A 6,136-nucleotide genomic window follows, 5' to 3' on the forward strand; every position below is an offset into this window, starting at 1 on the left:
ATTGTCCAAAAGAATAGAAGAAAGAGCAACTGAAGTCAAACCAGAAGCCAGTAGCCAGTTTTATGATGACTTGCCTGTGCAGCTGCACTGGATGGCAGAGTAAAACTAAGAAAATGAAGCTTTATGGTCAAATTTGAGTGCCTCATTGTCTGTACATACATTTTATTGGTGTGACTAAATGCTCCAGATGCTCTTCTCACACACAGTGATGCAGTAAAAACTAAATTAATAGCCATTATCATTCACAAACATTTGGGAGGCTGCAAACAGATGGAGAAGGCTGCTGTTGCTGCTGCTGAACATTTCAAAGATAAAATATTTTCCTTGATGAACTAAACTGCTTGGGATTGGCAATGCATAAGTGATAAGTGGATAGGGAAGGTAAATCGGTGTGACACTACAGATTAAGAGAGAAAAAAAACCCCCTAATCCTGAGGATTATTCTGGTAATTTTTGTGCTTTAAACCAGATTCACTTGCAAAGGAGCTGTCTTTTTAAAGCCAAATCATAAAGTCACATTTTACATCTAAGTGCAGTGGAATACAGTATTGTATTTCAATGTGACATCTATTTCTGTACCAGCATTGTAACAGCACAATCAGTTTCATCACCCTTTTAATTGCATTATGAAAACATCACACATTACAGAAACATCTAGAGCAGTTCTATTTTACAGGTATGAAAGCTCGTATTAGTTAACCCCCCTGTTTCTAGTTATAGTTTAGTTTAGTTTATCATATACTGTAAAAAGTGGGATAGAGGTCAATTAATATTTAGTAGATAAAAAAAAGTAATTTCTACATAATAAAAATGTTTATGTGCATTTTGAAACTGCAGTGACCTGAATAAGTTTCAGGGGGAATAGTTTCCTGGCTTCTTGCTCTCTTCCATTTCAAGGGGAAGAGATCGGGTTAGCGGATGATTTTTTTTTTCTCATATTATTATTTTGTAGGTTTTCTGTTTCCTACTAACCAGCTGACCTTTCGAGCAGCTAATGCAGTAGTACAGTGTAACACCTCCACTAATTATGTTTTTTTGTTAAGTAAAATATTGTCACCATATGGTTCAAACCTGGGCCTGCCTGGGCTCTCTCTGGGTACTCTGACTTCCTCCCACATTCCAAACAAGTGCATGTAAGGTTTTAGCGATTCTAAATTGGTCATTTATGTGAGATGGATAAAGTGCTTAAAGTGAATGCATAGTTAATGTGGCTTGTAGTCTAACATCCTTTGAGAGGTCAATTAGACTAGAAATGGAATATAGTGTATAAGTACCACTTCATTTGAATTTCTATGACAGCATCAAGAAAAAACTGAACATTACAGAATTATAGAAGAACCAGATTGGATGGCATTATGTTGTATAGAAGAACTTAATTAAATTGCCTCCCAGTATACACTGTGACTCATTACTCACGTTTCATGTAGTTTTCACTTTGTGTAGTAGTGCTGTTGTAGTGTTTTACTGGATTATACCTTGGTATTGGTACTGGACTTGGTATTTGTGTTGTGATAGTTTTTGATCAAAACTTTCTTTCAAATGGGATAACGAACAAATCAACATTTATATTATTTACTTTTTTGCAGTTTTTACTTTTTCAGGATGCTGATGATGTGTGATGATCTTGCTTCACAAATAATTGACTTCATAAATAATTAAAATTAAGACAGATAAATAATCATGGAGCCACGGCAAAGGCCATTAAACTTCTGACTTGTGTGGCTGACTTTCCAAGAGTGTCCATGCTTGATGGGTTGCCGTATGCAATGGAACATGTGCAGTGGAAGTCTTTAAGCAGGATCTCAGATACATGTACCAAGTCTTGTAAATTCCTGCTGTAATGGAGCGGACTGTTGAAGACTGTCCCTGAAAGAGAAGACACTCATTATTTTGAAAATGTCCATTTGTTACTCTGAAAACTTAAAAAACTGTAGATAAAAATGTGAAGAGCTGCATAAATCAATGTTCACCTGGCATTCTTTTTATGCATGTAAAGCTATTGATCCCCATTTTTTTTTTGTTGATAGTGTTTGATCTGTTCAGCAAATCTGAATAATTGTTGTAAAGATATTGAGTAAATATAAGCCAGTTTCTTCCAGTAATTAATTTCATGTGACTCAGTTCACATCAGATGTTTAGTAAATACAAATTAATTCATTTTAATCCAAATAATATAATCTAAGTTTTCTTATTAAGTTAGTTTACACTTAGTGTGTTTTGTGTATTGCTTTTTAATAAAAGGTGTAATACTTACTCTCTACCTAGTTGATCATTTATGACTTTGTTACTATGGTCACATTTTTTTTTAACTTGGAGGATGTGCATTGTTTAATCGTTTAATATAAATATTGGTTTATTTCATGGTAACGGTCGGATTTTTTTTTCACATTGCCAAGTGGTGAAAAATGTTCAGCGTTCACTGTTAGTGTTTAGCCATGAGAAACAGACTGGGTTTTGGTGGGAAAAAAGTATTTTTTTCATTTTGATGCTGTGAATTGGTTTAATAGTTTGAAGGCTTTGTATGTTTTTGTTCTGATCAATGCATTTACGTTAATAAACTTTAAAACACATTTTTTTCTTAAAGTTTTATTGCACTCAAATGAACCATTATAGTCTCAGGACAATGGACAGTGATGAGGACACCATGGGCACCATGAGCTCATTGAGATCACATGAGGTTTGCTCTAACACATGATGGTTTTTGGTGGTGGACCCACACAAACTGAGTTGGTGAACACATGTGTGGCAGTTGTCTCAAGGGTCACTGTGCTTTTTCAGTTTTTTCATCTCCTCAATACTTCTTCTAAGGTCCTGTGAAAGTTGTTGTGATTGAGGCTGTAGCTCAGGTGGTAGAGCAGGTCTGCCACCAATCAGAAGGTCGGTGGTTCGATCCCAGGCTGCCTCCTGGCTGCATGCCAAATATCCAAGATACTAACCCCATGTTTGCCTAGTGGTGGTGGTCAGAGGGCCCGGTGGCGCCAGTGTCTGGCAGCCAAACCTCTGTCAGTGCGCCCCAGGGCAGCTGTGGCTACAATGTAGCTTGCCATCGGCTCTGTGTGAATGACTGAATGTAGTGTAAAGTGCTTTGGGGTCCTTAGGGACTGAGTAAAGCACTATACAAATGCAGGCCAATTACTTTAAGTCACACATTTCCAATCTTATCTCCTCCACCTGGCAGCATCTACTGTAGATTTTGTCACAAGCACAGATGTTTCCATGCTTGGACTTCAAATGATTATTTGGTTTCTCCACTAAGGACATGCTTGTCTTTTATTAGTTTGGTTTGATTGTGTTGTTTAATTTATAATTGTGACTTAGATGAAGAGCAGACCACAACTTTAATAAATGTTATATTTGTTTTGTAACTATTAATGCCTCCAATTGAAAGAGAACAGTTACTGTAAAAATGTTGGCATTTAGTACAACCAAGGTCCAGTTCACTTTCAATGCATTTGTCAAACGACAGGCTTACCAGGCCTATCTGAATAAAAGGCCATTTTCTTTCCACTTACTTATTTGTTATGTCCAAGATTTTGTCATGCCAGAGGTGTACATATCAAGTCTTTAAGCTACATGGCCAATGCAATTAGGAATAGATAGGTAACAATTTTAAAGCCTTTAACCATAACTAAAGGTAAACACCCCTTTAGTTTTCTTCCCTGGCTCTCCCTGTGCAGGACGAGCTGCATTTAAAGAATCAATTAAGGTGAAGATGGAGAACATTGTGAATGACCTTTCAGAGAGGGAAATTAAAAGAGCACCTCTAGCTCTTGGGAAAAAAAATGAGGAGTGGATAAGAGGGTTCTTTCTGGCTGAATTTGCCTTTTAAATATACTTACAGTCAGTCTTTTGTGGGAATTTATTTTGTAGGAAACGAATGAGTCGGCCTTATAGGTGACATTTACAGGGCTGGTTGTTTGAAGGGAGGTCACGGTTTACTTGCTTTACTGTACTAGATGAAAATTGACTGAAGCCTTAAGTCTGGTCAGTTCTTAACTGTGCATCACTGGGCATGGCCAGACTAATGTATTTTTGATGAACCAGCAATACAAAGTACAGTTTTGTTGACAGTTAAATCAGAGGGGTAGAGGTAGATGGAAGCCGCCTGGTGAAATGCACATGTAGTAAAAATACTTAAGTTTCTAATAATGCAAACGATGTTGATTAATATTAAGAATTACTTGCTTATCTTTTCTGTCATCACTCATGTTTATCATTTGTCTTTTGCCATCTTCCAGGATGACACAGGTGTAAATCTTCTGACTCTCACTCATACCACACATTAGGAATTTTTAACTCTTGGGATAAAATGCTAAACTAGCTGTCATATCTATTAATTACACAAACAGTCTTTACTTCTCTCTTAACACTGTTTTTAGTTTGTAACATATATTATGGGCATTCTTGTAGACTTTTATTATAAATTAATTTACCTTGATTGGAGCTGAGTTATTTTCTGATGCGCTGCGCTGATGTTTAAAATGCTTAAGATAGTTTTAGAGGATTCAAATTATTATATAAGAATCTAGTCTATAATCTACACTTATTGCTTAATAAAGAGGTACTTAGTATTTAAAAATATTTGCGACTGAAATACATTGTAGGGAATAACCTGAGAATCTACAGCGTCAGTGTAGTCTTCATTCAGTGAAGCACAATGTCCAGCCCCGCTGTTCTCTGTGTACCATCCCACCAGCAGTGTTTCATAGGTGCCACAACACCCAGCTTGCTGCCCTGTGTGGCAGATGGCCAGGACAGACTACACTGAGCAAGGCACTGTGGGAATGGAGAGAAGCTCCACAGGAAGCTGAGCTGCACACAAAAACACACATATGCAGATACCTGTGTTTGTGTAAGCTGGTGACACCAACATAGTTAGACTGAAATTCCAAAGTATCTGACATTTTCTGCATTTAAAGCAACAGCTAAACACTCCCAATACTATTTTGGAACTGATGTTTTTCAAAGTGGAGTAACTATCTACATATTCTTTTAATAGCTTTTAATAAAATCTGCTTGTAGCTTATAATTTGGCTCTATCTTTAAACTGCTTGCTCAAGGTAAAATGTAATTTTGATTTACTAGTAGTTGTACTTGAATTTTTATTTTTATTTGTGTACTTATACTAGTGACTCAATAGGATAGTGGTGTACATACTCACCTATTAAACAAAAGATCCTCAATTTGATCCCATGAAGAGACAAATTCCTTTGGGTTTGAAAAAGTCTGTCAAATTCAACATGTTGCAATCCAATATAAGAGCTGCAAAAACAGCAATAAAATAAAATACAAATAAAATAAAAATAGCTGGTAGTGGCAGAGATGGGGAGGTGGTGGTTGAATGATAGTCTGAAATGCAGAATGATATAGAAATAGAAAAATAGATTTAAATAAAATAGATTTATATCATTTTTGATTAAAATCATCACCTCACAAACACTTTTGAAAGACCTGAGCACTAATTTGAGAGCTACAAGTAGCACATGAGCTTTAAATTATATTGGCCCGTTAGATGATGCTTTATTGTAAATTAAACACAGTAGGTCTGTGTTCTAATATCTGGCTGCAGTCCTGAGTTTGAGGTAATCTTTTTTGTGTTATTCTTTTTGTCAACTACATTTTCCATGTCTGTGGCTCAGTTCTGTTGTCATAATGGTAACGCAGTAACACTTATCCTCATGTTTTCAAAGCCAGTCTCTGCTCCCTGTTCCTTAAAACACTGTGATTATGTCATTTGTGCACCTCGTTGATCTAGATGTTAAGAGGGGGATAGTTTTTCATCCTGTACCTCAGTTCAAACAGAGTTCTGCTATGTCGCTGCGCTGGACTCCCTAATAGATGCTGTACATCGAGAATTAATATTCTTTATATCTCCCCTCATTGAATTATCAGTTGTTATCAGGTGTGATAGTGCTCACTCAGTAGGCCACAATCACCTAATTATATGGTGGTTTTGGCATGGAACTGTCAACAATGAATTTTTTTCAGAAACCATCCTTAGCTTGGGTTTGATTGGAACGGGGAATAGACTTTCACTTAATTGAAATCCAGATAAATGAGTGAAATAAGTATTTAATCCCCAAGTAAAACATGACGTGGTTTACTTGGTGGGAAAACCCGTTGTTTGCAGGCACAG

This window comes from Oreochromis niloticus, linkage group LG14, assembly GCF_001858045.2.
Source record: "Oreochromis niloticus isolate F11D_XX linkage group LG14, O_niloticus_UMD_NMBU, whole genome shotgun sequence".
NCBI lineage: Eukaryota > Metazoa > Chordata > Actinopteri > Cichliformes > Cichlidae > Oreochromis > Oreochromis niloticus.